The sequence below is a fragment of the Bos taurus genome, chromosome 16 (assembly GCF_002263795.3).
Source record: "Bos taurus isolate L1 Dominette 01449 registration number 42190680 breed Hereford chromosome 16, ARS-UCD2.0, whole genome shotgun sequence".
NCBI classification, from domain to species: Eukaryota; Metazoa; Chordata; class Mammalia; order Artiodactyla; family Bovidae; genus Bos; species Bos taurus.
Genome location: NC_037343.1, coordinates 60,514,035 through 60,530,898, shown reverse-complemented (window position 1 = coordinate 60,530,898; position 16,864 = coordinate 60,514,035). Strand labels below are relative to the sequence as shown.

Sequence of the window (16,864 nt, the reverse complement as noted above, 5' to 3'; positions counted from 1 at the left end):
TTAACACCTGGACCACCAGGGAAGTCCCTGAACATAGATTCTTTAAAGTGACTTATCAGATTTAACTCATCAATTCATCTGATTCCTGCTATTTATAAGTACAACAGATGGATGAAATCGTGATAGCATGATTTGAAAATAGAACGTCAGGCAATCTGGAATAAGAGCAAGTATATATATTTCTCCAATGAAATTGAAAGTGGTATAGGAATTACTGAGAATTTGTTTTAATGTGAGCTTGGGTGATAATTTGATAGGATATTATGATGATAACAGTGTTGTATAGAAGGATTGCACTGTATTTTCTTTTATCTTTATACCCCTGGCAAAATGAGGAGAGAGCTAGAGAGTGTTGGGGTAATCCAGCCTTTTAGTTATGCATCTGGTTAGCTTTCCCTGGTGGCTCAATGGTAAAGAATCCGCCTGCCAATGCAGGAGACATAAGAGACACAGGTTCGATCCCTGGGTTGGGAAGATTTCCAGGAGAAGGAAATGGTAACCCACTCCAGTATTCTTGCCTGGGAAATCCCATGGACAGAGGAGCCTGGTGGGCTGTAGTCCATGGAGTGGCAAAAGAGTCGGACCTGACTTAGCAACTAAGTAACAATGCTGGAGCATATCTTAGAATATTCTTTGTTACTGCTGTCCTGGTGACAAAATTTCTGGTAACAGTGTCCTTGGCAAACAACCTCATAGTTACTTAGTACAGATGTTACCACACTTGGTGTTTTGATGGCTGTTTTACCTTGTCTGAATGAACTAGTGAATGTAGTTAACAGCTTGCTAGTGATACTAGAGTAAGAGAATTAGTTATTATGATTCAAGAGTAAGGGAACATTTAAGAAGGAACATAAAACTTCTTGTTGTGCTCTGAGAAATTCCTGAAGAATCTTACTAAACTATCCAGGACAGGAAGAACGTCATGCTTTTACCATTAGTGTCCCATGTCTTGAAAATAAGAATGAACTGGGAAGGTTATGTTATTCCAGCATAAATATATGTATTTTTAGTTAATTTATTTTTTAATTGAAGGATAATTACTTTACAGAATGTTAATTTCTGCCAAACATCAACATGAATCAGCCATAGGTATACATAGTCCCCTCCCTCTTGAGCCTCCCTTCATCTCCTTCTACCTTCCACCCCTCTAGGCTGTTACCTAGCTTTAGTATTACTATCAACTTTTTAAATGTTATTAAAATTAATAGAAAGTTAACATATTAATATAGTTCAAGATTGAAATTAATGCATTAATATAATAAGTGAAAAGTTAACACACTAATATAGTATTAACACGTTAATACAGTTCAAGACTTAAGAGACATACATTTAATCGTCCTGTATCTCTCTCTCTTCAGCCATCCAAGTCTCTTCTCTAGAGGCAATCAATATTCCCAGTTTAAATATACTTTTAACATTTATTATTTAAAGGACTTCTTTGGCATGCATGAATAATTAAAGTTGATAGCATGGATTTTAGACTCAGATGTTTAAATTTTTCATTTACAGTTATCCCTTGGTATCTGCAGGGTTTTAGGACCCTCTGCAGATGACAAAATCGGAGGATGCTTAAGTTTTTTTTATAAAATGGTGTAGTATTTGCATATAACCTACACATACCCTCTATATACTTTGAATTATTTTGTGATTAGTTATAATGCCTATACATTGTAGATGCTATGTAGGTAGTTGTAAATACTGTGTACAGTATTTCCACCCTGAAAGCCTTTGCTGCAGATAGTTTTGCTGCAGTTTTACCACACAACTACTTGACCATAAAATAACTTTGCCTCAAATGCTAAAATAGCAAAAAAAGAAAAGAGACATTAAAAAGGGCCTAATGAAATGTGAAAAATTGAAAACAAAAATTTTAAAGCAGTAGTACTCCTATTATGAAATGTGAAAATAGAAAAATACTTGAATGTTATGTGAAATGAGATAAGATTCATTGTTATAGTTGTATTCAGATATATTGAGAAGAAAGCAATACTTCTTTCTCAAAGTCAGTCACTAAGGATATAGGATATAGTGTTGAATGTAAGTTCTTTACACTATAAAAAATTTTGCTGTTAAGTCTCTTCAGGTCTCTCTGGAAGTAAAATGGACAAGGGAGATGGCTATTTCTTTACATGTAACATAGAACTGGTAATATTCATCTGGACTACATCTAACCATTCCATCACATGTCCATCCTTATATTTTGCCAGATCATTTAAGCTAGATTAAGTGCCAAATACCAGAATTCTGTCTGCGTCACATTCTTCACTATTAAATAACAAGAAATTTTCACCATTTTCAAGAAACTTAAACTCATCAAGAATCACGTAACCATTTCTTTTTGGGGGGATAGGAGTAACTTGAGTCTTCTTTTGTGTCCAACTTCTAATATCAAGTGATAAAATTGGTAAAGATGGTGTTACAGAACAAGCTGTTGTGTCTAAATTAGCTGAAGAATCAATAATTAATGCTCTTGAAGACTAATGTGAATTATTAACCGCCTCTTTTGTAGTTGCCATAGCTTGGTAAACTTTTGGTTTTATTGGGTGGAAAGGATGACTGTGTCCACCAAAAGATTGGGAAGAACCGATAGGTTATCATTTTTTAGTGTAATAAATCCAGAACTGTTGATCAGTTTATCTTTTAATGCAGAATGGCCTTCTGGCCAATTAGTTGTTTGGCCAAACTGCTTGCCACAAAGTGTGTCATGGTGAAAATACCTAGAACCTATAAATACAGTGTAAATGCTATGTAAATAGATGCTGGCATGTTGCAGATTCAAGTTTTACTTTTTTGGAACTGTATGGTTCACCCTTTTCATTTGAAAAGACCCTGAGGCTGGGAAAGATTGAAAGCAGGAGGAGAAGGGGATGACAGAGGATGAGATGGTTAGATGGCATCACCGACTCAATGGACGTGAGTTTGAGGAAGCTCCGGGAGTTGGTGATGGACAGGGAGGCCTGGCATGCTGCAGTCCATGGGATCGCAAAGAGTCGGACACGACTGAGAGACTGAACTGAACTGATGGTTCACCCCTCCCCCCAAAAAATTTCCATCCATGGTTGGTTGAATCTTGTCAATGTCTAACCCATGGATATGATGGGCTGACTACATTTAATATTTGCACTATCTTGGTACTGGTAATATGGCATTGAACAAGTGAAACTACCTGCCTTCTTGGAGATTGTATTGTAGTGGGTAGAGACAGGCTCTAAATATTTATTTACTATATCATGAGTTCTGAGAGAAAAATAAAGCTGGGTAAAAGGACAGAGTGATAGGGGAGATGCAGGTTTGGATAGAGTGCTCAGAGAAAGCTTCTGGTAGTGTTGATACCAACCAGAATTGTTGGCCTTTCCCTATCAGTAGAAATCAACTAGAGAGGCCAGACCAGAGCCTTTGTTGAGGGCTCTGTTGCAGCAAGGGGGAATGAAAACAAAAGGTTTCCTGCTTGGTTACTCACTGGTGGGTGGTGGTGGGGAGTGGTGGGGAGGTGGCAAGAGCATAGGGACTTGTCCAAGGATCGGGTCAGAGGGGTGGCTTAGGTGTTTTGCTCCCCACTCTGGTGTTGTTGGGTGCAGGGGGGCATGCTCAGTCCCCTGCTTTTGCTCCCAACATCCTCTTTTAGCTCTTGGTTCTTCAGAAGTTTAAGTAGGGATATGGGGCCTTTTTGCATCTTTTGTCCAGAGTTTGCCCCCACTGGGCATGAGTGCAGTTATTGGTTTGTCCAGGTACAAGCATTGCAGCACTGCAGCAAAGGGTCTCAGGTCCCAGCCTGTCTAAAGATGATATTTCAGTAGAGAATTGAATGATCTGAAGGACTGAGACTTAGGACTTCCAGGAGAAGTATTTCAGAAAGAAGACCATCGGAGACAAAATTCTGAAGGATATTTGTAAAGCAGAGGTTTTTGTCCATCAAGTATGGCAGAGGAGGCTAAACTGGCTAGAGAGGACTGGCATTGGGGGAGAATGCTAGGAGATACATAGAGGGAGAAGGGAGGTAAAAATTATATGAATTATATGTAGGATGGGAATCTATTGTGGTAGGTTAGATTTTAAAAGATTCAGTCTGGGGACTTCTCTGGTAGTCCAATGAGGCTCCATGCTCCCAATGCAGGGGGCCCAGGTTCCATCCCTGATCAGGGAACTAGATCCCATATGCTGCAACTAAGATCTGGCACAGTCAAATAAATAAAAATAAATTTTTTTCTTTTAAAGGTTCAGTCTGTCTGTTCTGTGGAGAATAAACTCTTGGGGGCAGAGGTGAAAACAGACTAGTTATGAGTCTGAAATAGCCATAGAATAAATCTGTGGCAATGTGCTAGATACAGTGACCTTTATCAAATTAGTCTGGTATCATTTCTCTCTAGGATTTGACTTCTAGGTTGAATAATAGGGTAAGAAAAGAAAAGTGAATTCATAATGAATGATTATTTTTAAATGGTAACTTTAGATATTATAGTTAAACTCTGTAATAATTTAAATTTGTTTGTATAGATCCCCAAGCATCACTTGCATCTTAAAGAAATATGGTAAGATTCCACAAAGAACCTCCTTTTATAGTAATATTATAGTATATAGTAAGTTTTTTCTTAAGCCTTCCAAAAAAGGCTGTGTTGCAGAGTTTTGCCAAATATCAAGTGCTGTTTTTTCCTCTCCAATTTGACTAGGTGACATTTTGAATTTGAAGTTGTTTTGGTTTCTTCAGCATCTATCAATATGCTGAAAAGTATTTAAAAGTCAAAATTCTTATAAGACTTTAAGCAAGTAGGTTGCTGGTGATGAAAATAAATGGAGTATAAAAATGTCAACTTGTAAAATTTAAACTTTCAAGTGACTGAGAAATATCTCAATTTGCTGGCAAACCTGCCGTGTTTGATATTGTGGAAAGGAGTTGCATCAAAGGAGATTTGAGGATCTCAGAACACTTAATATCTAACTGGATGAATAAAGGCACTTTGAATCAGAAGTGAAATCATGGATAACGGAGACGTAAAGATCAGACATGGTAAAGATGTAGGAAATACAAAAGCAATACAGACATTGTGAAGCCTACATAGATAGTTAATGTTGGAAGGAGAAGAGGAATAGAGTATGAGAGTTAAAGGGAAAGCCAGTATATTGAGAGTTTATGAAAACTTTTAAATAAGGAATTGCTGGATCCAGTCAAGTTTAGGGACTATGTTGAAATTGAGATATGAGATAGATGGAGCCGCTGGGCTAGATAGCTGGTGTTTGTCATGTGGAATAAAACTGAAACTTTGTTCTCACAGGCTCCCCAGGTTCAGTTCCCGGCCAGTGAACTAAGCTCTCTCTTCTTCTGGACAGCTCACTGCTGTCTCTCTGAATGATCTCTGTTTCCAAGGCAAACCATTCCGTATCACAGTAATCCAAGTCTATGCCCCAACCAGTGAGGCTGAAGTTGAACGGTTCTATGAAGACCTATAAGACCTAGAACTAATGCACAAAAAAGATGTCCTCTTCATTGTAGGGGACTGGAATGGAAAAGTAGGAAGTCAAGAGCTACCTGGAGTAACAAATTTTGCCTTGGAGTACAGAATGAAGCAGGTCAAAGGCTAACAGAGTTTTGCCAAGAGAACGCACTGGTCATAGCAAACACCCTCTTCCAACAACACAAGAGAAGACACTACACATGGACATCACCAGATGGTCAATACTGAAATCAGATTGATTATACTTTTGTAGCCAAAGATGGAGAAGCTCTATACAGTCAGCAAAAACAAGACCGGGAGCTGACTGTGGCTCAGATCATGAACTCCTTATTGCCAAATCCAAACTTAAATTGAAGAAAGTAGGGAAAACCACTAGATCATTCAGGTATGATCTAAATCAAATCCCTTACGATTATACAGTGGAAGTGACAAATAGGTTGAAGGGATTAGGTCTGAAGGGATTAGAGTGCCTGAAGAACTATGGACAGAGGTTTGTGACATTGTACAGGAGGCAAGGATCAAGATCATCCCCAAGAAAAAGAAATGCAAAAAGGCGAAATAGTTGTCTGAGGAGGCCTTATAATAGCTGTGAAAAGAAGAGAAGCTAAAGGCAAAGGAGAAAAGGAAAGATATGTCCATTTGAATGCAGAATTCCAAAGAATAGCAAGGAGAGATAAGAAGGCCTTCCTCAGCGATCAATGCAAAGAAATAGAGGAAAACAATAGAATGGAAAAGACTAGAGATCTCTTCAAGAAAATTAGAGATACCAAGGGAACATTTCATGCAAAGATGGGCACAATAAAGGACAGAGGTGATATGGACCTAACAGAAGCAGAAGATATTAAGAAGAACTATACAATAAAGATCTTCATGATCCATATAACCACCATAGTGTGATCAGTCCCGTAGAGCCAAACATACTGGAATGCAAAGTCAGGTGGGCCTTAGGAAGCATCACTACAACGAAGCTAGTGGAGGTGATGGAATTCCAATTGAGCTATTCCAAATCCTAAAAGATGATGCTGTGAACATGCTGCACTCAGTATGCCAGCAAATTTGGAAAACTCAGCGGTGGCCACAGGACTGGAAAAGGTCAGTTTTCATTCCAATCCCAAAGAAAGGCAATGCCAAAGAATGTTCAAACTACCGCACAATTGGATTCATCTCACACTCTAGCAAATAGTGCTCAAAATTCTCCAAGGCAGGCTTCAACACTGTGTGAACTGTGAACTTCCATATATTCAAGCTGGATTTAGAAAAGGCAGAGGAACCAGAGATCAAATTGCCAACATGTGTTGGATCATCAAAAAAGCAAGAGAGTTCCAGAAAAACATCTATTTTTGCTTTATTGACTACGCCAAAGCCTTTGGCTGTGTGGATCACAACAAACTATGGAAAATTCTTCAAGAGATGGGAATACCAAACCACCTGACCTGGCTCCTGAGCAATCTGTATGTCGGGCAAGAAGCAACAGTTAGAACTGGACATGGAACAACAGACTGGTTCCAAATCAGGAAAGGAATACATCCAGGCTGTATATTGTCACCCTGCTTATTTAACTTATATGCAGAGTACATCATGAGAAGTGCTGGACTCGATGAAGCACAAGGTGAAATCAAGATTGCCGGGAGAAATATCAATAACCTCAGATACACAGATGACACCACCCTTACGGCAGAAAGCGAAGAAGAACTAAAGAGCCTCTTGATGAAAGAGGAGAGTGAAAATTTGGCTTAAAAACTCAACATTCAGGAAACTAAGATCATGGCATCCAGTCCCATCACTTCGTGGCAAATAGACAGGGAAACAATGGAAACAGTGACTGACTTTATTTTCTTGGGCTCCAAAATCACTGCAGATGGTGACTGCAGCCATGAAATTAAAAGACGCTTGCTCCTTGGAAGAAAAGCTATGACCAACCTAGACAGCATATTAAAAAGCAGAGACATTACTTTGTCAACAAATGTCCATCTAGTCAAAGCTATGATTTTTCCAGTAGTCATGTATGGATGTGAGAGTTGGGCTATATAGAAAGCTGAGCATCAAAGAATTGATGCTTTTGAACTGTGGTGTTGGAGAAGACTATTGAGAGTCCCGTGGACTGCAAGGAGATCCAACCAGTCAATCTTAAAGGAAATCAGTCCTGACTACTCATTGGAAGGACTGATGCTGAAGCTCCAATATTGGCCACTTGATGTGAAGAACCGACTCATTGGAAAAGACCCTGGGAATATCGAAGGCGGGAGGAGAAGGGAAGGGGATGACAGAGGATGAGATGATTGGATGGCCTCACTGACTCAATGGACATGAGTTTGAATAAGTTCTGGGAGTTGGTCATGGACAGGGAAGCCTGGCGTGCTTGGGGTCCATGGGGTCGCAGAGAGTTAGACACAACTGAGCGACTTCACGTTCACTTTTCACTTTCATGCATTGGAGAAAGAAATGGCGACCCACTCTCTAGTGTTCTTGCCTGGAGAATCCCAGGGACGAGGGAGCCTGGTGGGCTGCCGTCTATGGGGTTGCACAGAGTCGGACAAGACTGAGGCAACTTAGCAGCAGCAGCAGAGCGACTGAACTGACTGACAAACACTCAAAAAAAGATCTCTGAATGTGAGTTCCAAAACTGTTACATTACACATTATGTAGTTATAGCCTACAAAGACATTGATAAGTTTCTCTATTCTTAATTTCTAGTAATTTCATCTCCTTGTATAGGATTCCTATAGTAATTTCATCTCCTTATATAGGATTCTTTATATAGGATTTCCTTTGAAAAACCCACTGAAGCATTCTTGCCTGGAGAATCCCATGGACAGAGCAGCCTGGCTGGTTACAGTTCATGGGGTCGCAAAGAGTTGGATATGACTGAAGCGACTTAGCAGTATAGGATTCCTAAGACTTATAAAGTAGTTATTGAGAGTTTCGAGTTGATGTTTTAGAAGATAACTTCAGATTTTTTATAAGTACTTACAGAAGGAACTTTATCTAGAAAAGTAGTATATATTTTTATTAGTAAATTCTCATGTGTTTTTATGAGTTTTTATTTTTGACATAGTCTTTATCAACAGCTACTTACTATCTTTCAGATAGTAAAGGCTACCCTTAACTCCAATTATGTAATAATTTATTTTTATTTCTGCTGCTGCTGCTGCTAAGTCATTTCAGTTGTGTCCGACCCTGTGCGACCCCATAGACGGCAGCCCACCAGGCTCCCCCGTGCCTGGGATTCTCCAGGCAAGAACACTGGAGTGGGTGGCCATTTCCTTCTCCAACGCATGAAAGTGAAAAGTGAAAGCGAAGTCGTTCAGTCGTGTCCGACTCTTTGTGACCCCATGGACTGCAGCCTACCAGGCTTCTCCGTCCATGGGATTTTCCAGGCAAGAGTACTGGAGTGGGGTGTCATTGCCTTCTCCGTTTTATTTCTATGTAAGTTAAAACAAAATAAGACATAGCTTCAGTTTGGTTCATGGTATTAATAAGGTTTGAGCTGAAAATAACCTTAGGATGATCTCTTCCTTTTGCCAGCCTTAATTTTGCAGATGGGAAAATGGAAATAGTAGATTTTCATATCTATGACAAGAAAAGATTATACCTGAGGTCTTCTGATTTTTGATTCAGTGCTTTTCTGTAAGTTTTACTTCTGTTTGTTTTGCATTACGATTTTTGACTATTTCAATTGTATATTAATAAAGACAGTTATTTTTTGTTGTTAAATTGCTGCTTTATGATTATCTTGAGTGGTACTCTCTTTACATTGAGATGCTAACAGCCTTAATTATCTTCCTCTAAGAGGAAGTCAATTGGACTTTCTAGGAATATAGTATCGAAACCTTTTAATCTTAATTTCCAGCTTTCTGATTGTGTTTATTGCTTTCTTACTTATTTTGATTTGAATTAAATTTTGCATTGCTGAATTTATTTAGAAGAGTTAAGTTTGCAGTGTATAAGTAGAAATTTTTTTGTTAAAAACTTAGAAGGCCTTACTAATTTTAATAAGAAGGATCAGTTTAGCTTTATAGGTGGATTTATGGCATATTTTAGGAGATGCATTATTATTTTTTTGAGGTATAGATAACTGCAAGTAGATTCAATCGTTTGGCTCATAAGAATCATTGAAACACTTGATTTGACAAGTAGCTAAGAATGTTTTTAGTAGTAGTTTAATGTGCTTGTTTAAAAAATTGAGAATGTATCTTTATAATTTAAAATTTTAAATACCTTTATCCTTAAAATTTTGTTGATATTATTTAGCAAGTCAAATATTTGTAGATATGTAGAAACAAACTTTATTAATTCCTAAGAAAATATTTACAGTTTCCAAAACTTTGAGGTAATGAGGCTGTTAAAATACGCATAAATATTGAACCCTAAAGCTGCCTGTTGTATGTAAAATGGTATATCTAATGATTCCAGCCAAAGTGGAGGGAAAAATGGAAGCTGGTTATAACTGAAATGTGCTCTTTATGGAAGTGTTGTGAATTAAATTGCTTTCTTGAGCAATATTTGCATAGCCAACTATACTCAACATTGGTTATAAAATTAATGATTGGTAGGAAAAGTCACAACTATTAAGTGGCAAAGGAAAGATCACCTCAACTCCTTCAGTGCCCAGCACCCGCGTCCTGAAGGTGATGCGCACTGTTTTCCTTGATTGTGAATTTTAACCAATAGCTGTATGTAATGGGCTTCCCAGTTGGCTCAGTGGTCAAGAATCTGCCTGCAATGCAGGAGGCTCAGGTTTGATCTCTGAGTCCAAAAGATGCCCTGGAGAAGGAAACGGCAATCCACTCTAGTATTCTTGACTGTGAAATCCCGTGGACAGGGGAGCCTGGTGGGCTACAATCCATGAAGTTGCAAGAGAGTCGGAAATGACTTAGCGACTAAACAACAACAGTAAATTCTATGTGATACAATTGTTTTCCTCAATTAGTTGTATCCAGTTTGAGTTTTGAAAACTGTAGGAGAAACACCTGTGCCTGTCCCTTTTACTTGAAAGATTTTAACTGGAAAGTATGCTACAACAATAAGTTGGAATTATTAGTAGATATAGTCAAATATTGTCCTGTAGGTAGTTTCCAGTAAAAACAACACATAACAAATATGTAGTCAAAAGTTTCTGAAACTAAAAAAAGGATTGTTTGTTACACAGTAAATCAGTTTAATGGCAGAGTGGTTATATTTAGCATTAGTGGTATTATTAAACTAATATCAGTTTTAATGGTTTAAAAATATAGTCATTCTATTACTTTCTTTTGAAACATCTTTCCTGGCCCTTACTTAAACATTTTGATGCATTTTGATGCAGTGGTTTTCTTATGGTAGCATATTTAAGAAGCTGACTTAAATGTAATTTATATCTTTTTGTTTTGTAAGTTTTATCTTCTCAATTCTGAATGTAGTGTAGTGGGAACAGTGACTTGGGCGCCAAAATCACTGTGGATGGTGATTGCAGCCATGAAATTAAAAGACGCTGCTCCTTGGAAGGAAAGCTATGACAAACCTAGACAGCATATTAAAAAGCAGAGACATCACTTTGCCAACAAAGGTCCATCTAGTCAAAGCTGCTATGGGTTTTCCAGTAGTCATGTACAGATGTGAGAGTTGGACCATAAAGAAGGCTGAGTGCCAAAGAATAGATGCTTTTGAACTGTGGTGTTGGAGAAGACTCTTGATTGTCCCTTGGACAGCAGGGAGATCAAACCAGTCCATCCTAAAGGAAATCAGTCCTGAATATTCATTGGAAGGACTGATGCTGAAGTTGAAACTCCAATACTTTGGTCACCTGATGGGAAGAGCCAACTCTTTGGAAAAGACCCTGATGCTGGCATAGAATGAAAGCAGGAGGAGAAGGGGGCGACAGAGGATGAGATAGTTGGATGGCACAGTCGACTCAATGGACATGAGTTTGAGCAAACTCTGGGAGACAGTGAAGGACAGGAAAGCCTGGCATGCTGCAGTCCATGGGGTTGCAAAGAATTGGACATGACTTAGGGAACAACAACTGGAAGGAACGAGTTAAAAAGATAGAATCTGTATTCAGAAGTGGTTGCGTGAAATTGAGATTGCTGAGAAGGGTGTATTGCAGGGTGTGACTGAGGTAAGGTTACGTTTAGTTCTTTGATCTTCACAGCAACCCTATGATGTGGATAGTGTAAGCATGTTATATGGATGAACAAACTGAAGTTCAGAGAGGCTGGACAATTTCCCCAAGGTCACAAAGCCAGTCGGCTGCCTAGGACTTAGACTGTATTACTCTGACTCTCACTCAGTACTCTCTCCTCTACCATACTGTATCAATTTTCTGAAAGTTGGTGACTTGTTATTTTCGCTTTGAACATAAATGGCAGTCTTGAGTGAAGATTTTTGAGAATATACATAAAAAAATTATTTTCCTCTTCAGGAATCTTCAGAGACTAACTTAGGCATAAGGGTGATGTTAGAGGGGTTCGTTGCTACTGTTAAGCACTTAAACACATTAAACACTTAAATAAGACAGTTTTTGTTTAAACTCCCTTTTTTAAGGGGGTTTAAGGTGGGTGGGGACAGGACAAATAGGAATGTACTGTTCTTTCAGCAGCATGCCTGGACAGACAGCTGTGCTCTTAGAATGTGTCTGCCCAAATCCATGTGCATTCTTTATGGTGGCAGCTTGCACCATGGCAAGTCTATAGGAAAGGATAGTGGGCTATTGGATGGGGTCCATTTGCGATATGATTCTCTTCTCTTTCGCCGTAAGATAGTAAATATCGTATTTTTTTTCTTTGTGGTCTTACACATTTAGCTTTGTGGTGGGGTCCAGACTTTGAAGAGTTTTTAAACTTTGAAAGAAGAATGAGGGAATTAAGTATAATATGAACTCATACATTTATACATTTTGTAAAAATGTTTGCCAGAGTAGAAAAAATTGGGTGTCTAAATTGCAGATTTTTTTCTCTTCTTTAAAAGGTTGTTTAAATTGTGGCAAAATACAACGTAAAATCTACCATCTTATCAAGTGTTTTAATATGCTCTGGTTGTATTTTGTTAATACGATATTCTGTTTAAAATGAATAGTTCTCTGTGGGTAACTCTTAATGCACTTTGGCCAGAGGGACTCTGCTTTTCTGTTACCACTCTTCTATCTGCTACTGGTACGGAAACTTTTTACCCTATCAGAGTGGAGTCTGGTGACAGAGTAAGAGAAGAGGTAGACCTTAGTTAGCTCCTGGTGTTCATATGGTATCTTTGAAACATGGATCATATCAGCTCCTTTTTTCCCTGTGAAGCCTTCTGCCAGCTCTTCAGAGAGATAGTATAGGAAAGCCTGAATCAGAGTATATCGAAGTCTGATCTTGTCAGTTCCTTAGCTTTTTTCGTTTCTTACCATCTTCAAGATGAGGTCTGAACTCCTTAGCAGAGCATCCAAGGCTTTCATAACCTCGTGCCTGCCAAGTTTCGTGCATGCTCTCTAGGCTTCGGCCATGCTAAAATACATGTTGTTCTTTAAACATGGTCTATGCCTGGCAAGTAGTAGGTAGTCTAAAAATACTTCTTGAAAGAATGGGAAAAAATACACGTATGTGTACATATGTATATATGCATGTCTCTCAGTCGTACTTTTCTACATGCCAACGTGTAACTTTTATTCCAGAGCTGACTCGGCTTTCCTTTTGAGACTCAGGCTAAGAATCCTCTTTTAAGAGGCTTTCTCTGCTTTTGGCTACACTCACTAGCCAGCACTCTTGCTCTGTGGTACCAAAATATTTAGGCCACATCTCTGTATATAGCCACTGAGTTACTTTTTTATTTCTCCCACTAACGTGAGATTGAGGGCCAGAGATCATGTCTTATTTACCGCATTACTCCCTAGCTCTTTACTTAATCTTCACAGGTACTTTCTGTTACAGAAAGTGTATAAGATAGCTGTTGCTCTTGTTTCCTAATATTTACATTTTGTAGCATTATATATTGAATATTCCTGGCTTTTAAATTTGCCTTTCCAAAGTGAAAGGGAGTGGAATTGCTGGGACATGTGATAAATCAATGTTAAGCTTATTGAAGAACCACCAAAATGTTTTATTTGGAAGCTGACCATTTTATATCTCTTCCTGTAGTGTACTGGGATTCATTCTTAGGAGATAGTTCTACTTATAAGGCCTTTGCTGTGCCATTCCTGCTGCTCTGTCATGTTCGACTCTTTTGTGACCCCATGGACCGTAGCCCACCAGACTCCTCTGTCCATGGGATTTTCCAGGCAAGAATACTGGAGTGGGTTGCCATTTCCTTCTCCAGGGGATTTTTCTGACCCAGGGATTGAACCCATGTCTCTTGTGTCTCGTGCACTGGCAGGCATATTCTTTACCATTGCACCACCTGGGTATGCCATTTAACTAGTAATATATTACCTTGGATGAGTCTGTTAATTTCTGTTTGTATTTCAGTTCCTTCATCCTTAAAAATGGTGTTTGAGTTAGATAATCTTTAAAATTTCTCCTGGGGATTCTCAGGTGGCTCAGTTGTAGAGAATCCACCTGCCAGTGTAGGAGACCTGGGTTCTATCCAGGTCTTAGATACTTCTCGCTGTATTGAGTATTTTATAAGTATTTTTTTTTATCACTGATAAGAAAGCAGGTTACTTTTAAGAATGTAGCATCATTTACATGTAGATAATTATCTCTAGATGCCTAATAGAAGCTTGAAATAAAGGGGAGAAAGGCATCAAGGAAAACTGAAAACACACACAACTACGGTTACATGTAGCACTGCAGTTACATACCAGAGTGTGTCACACATATAGTGAGTAGGGAGGCCAGAAGTCTTGGATCCTGTGTGAGGGACACTCTGTTAGAAGGCCATAACACTAATAGGCCATAATGAGTTAAGGTAAAGAAGTTTTAGGAAGAATTTTTCCCTTGGTTACTGATGATTGAACAGGGAGAACAGTCTGAGTAGCTCTTATTCCCTGACCAATAGCTTTTAAAGTGGTTATGTAACCTGTTAATATACAGTTTACTTCAACTTTGCAGGAAAAGGGCTGTCTTGTACACTTAAGTATTTTACAAGTTGATTTTTAGTACCTATTTTCCAGGTAGCCCCAGAAAAACAGAATTTGTGAGAGAGGTAACAATTTTAGTCTATTCTTGCTTCCCCAGTGAATTACATGAAGTAATTGCTATTCAATTAAATGAATTAGGAATTCCCTGGTGGCTCAGTGGTTAGGACTCCATACCTACATTGCTTAGGGCATAGGTTCCATCCCTAGTTGGGAAACTAAGATCTTCCAAGCCACATGGTGCAGCAAAAAAAAGAAAAATAAATTAAATGAATTAATTGCTATTAAATCCAAGGTTCCTTATTTTCCTGTTTATTTGGGTTTCAGTGGATAAAGAAGGAAGCAGTGTTAACAGCTCATTCCCCTTCTGATAATGCCCTTTGTCCCAGGACAAGATACCCCCAAAGACTGTAGTTGGAAGGGGATGGTATGTCATAACTATTCTCGGAACTTGACTTGGCTGTTTCTGTGCTGCTTTGGCAGAAGCCAAAGGGTTGGGTTGGATCTCAGGGTATCTTTGAAATAATCAAGATACTTAGTGTAGCAGCCCAGCCTGCAAGCACTTTTTGTTTGTTTGTTTGTTTTCAAATCTCTCTAAATCCTTGTTCTTCTTGATAGTAACATAAACCTGCACCTCACTAGTCCCTGCCTTTTCCCCAGGGTGTTTAGTTACAGATTTTTTTTTTTCCTATTGCTATACTCACTCCTAAATTTGGTTCATCAAAATCTAGAGTTTTACTTTGAAAAAATGATCAACTACTTGTATTTTTTTTTTGAATAGGAAAATGTAGCAGCATTAAAAATGAGCTGCTTTTAATAATAGCCTAATAAGGGTTTTGTTTTTGTGAATAGCACTTGGTTATCCAGATATTTGCCATCATCTCCCAAAGTAACAGATTCAGAATTTTAAGAACTCTTTAATGCATATAGTTAAAAAGGAGCTATGATTGATTTTAGTCTGTTTCTTATAACCTCTTTTGATTGTGCAGACTGGTAAGAATTTCTAGCCTGTAATCTCCTTTATTAATTTGCTTCATCATTTCTTTCATCAGCTTTTATGTTTTACTGGCTAGGGCATGAGCTCACATTCTCATTTATTAGATTTACAGGAGAGCATGCCAGACAGTAGTAAAGCTTCCTAGGATGTTTGTCTGCTGGGAGATTAAAATTAAGAGCTAGATTCCTTAAGGACATCCATCTAGGGAGAGTACCTCTCCCTTCCCATCAAATAACTAATTTATTTCTTTTAGGTAGCTTCAGATTTGTCTGTTCTTATGTTCTAAGTAAGCCACCAGATATTCGCTAAGCTTTTACTACTGAAATATCCTTGGCTGTGGAAGTCTAGCTTTTACCAGCTCCAAGTGACTGATAGTAGCTTTTCTTTTCTGAGGCTAGTCAGGAAACAGAAGGCTGATTCCAAAGAGTAAAGGAAAAAGGTAAAGGAGCTGGCTCAACATCTAATATCAGTCTGGCCTAGCATTCTGTCCTTATTCTTCTCTATGGTTTTGGCATCCCTAACTTCCTGTTGCTGCTGTGGCCATGCATGTTTTCTGCTTTGCCTATTCGTGCCAAAACCCACAAACAGACAAATCCCCCAAGAACCCCTTATCCTTTATATTTTCTAAAAGTGCTCTAAGAAATTTCACAGGGAGTAGCCAAAGGGAAAGGCACTAAGAGAAGGTCGAGAGATAACCCCTCTTTTACTTCTCTGCCGTCTCCTTTTTGCTTAGAGTCAATAGAAAAGTTGAGGGACATCAAAAAAAAAATTGTAGAAGGTTATAAGACTATATCTGGACTGAATAAAGTATATTTATGTATATTTAAAAATTTTTCAAACTGATTCTCAGGTGTACATAAGCAAGGGATTTCAGGGGGGAATATCAAAGAGAAACAAACTTGGTATTGATATAGAAATATCAATAACCTCATATATGCAGATGACACCATCCTAATGGCAGAAAGCGAAGAGGAACTAAAGAGCCTCTTGATGCAGGTGAAAGAGGAGTGTGAAACGCTGGTTTAAAATGCAACATCCAGAAAACTAAGATCATGGCATCCTGTCCCATTGCTTCATGGCAAATAGATGGGGAAAAAATGGAAGCAGTGACAGACTTTATTTTCTTGGGCTCCAAAATCACTGCAGATGGTGACTGCAGGCTTGAAGTTAAAAGACAGTTGCTTCTTGGAAGGATGACTAATCTAGACAGCGTATTAAAAAGCAGAGGCATCGCTTTACCGACTAAGGTTCGTCTAGTCAAAGCTATGATTTTTTCAGTCATGTACTTCTGTGAGAGTTGGACCATAAAGAAGGCTGAGCACCAAAGAATTGATGCTTTTGAATTGTGGTGCTGGAGAAGACTCTTGAGAGTCCCTTGGACAGCAA

General features: G+C 38.6%; 1 protein-coding gene and 1 pseudogene across 4 annotated transcripts in view; both read left to right on the top strand.

The window, feature by feature from the left end:
* ABL2 (ABL proto-oncogene 2, non-receptor tyrosine kinase) overlaps positions 1-16,864 on the top strand; it is a 103,824-nt gene that overhangs the window by 27,623 nt on the left and 59,337 nt on the right. The gene's annotated exons all lie outside the window — the stretch shown is intronic.
* Positions 1-16,864, top strand: part of LOC107133254 (small ribosomal subunit protein eS19-like) — a 51,182-nt pseudogene that overhangs the window by 13,493 nt on the left and 20,825 nt on the right.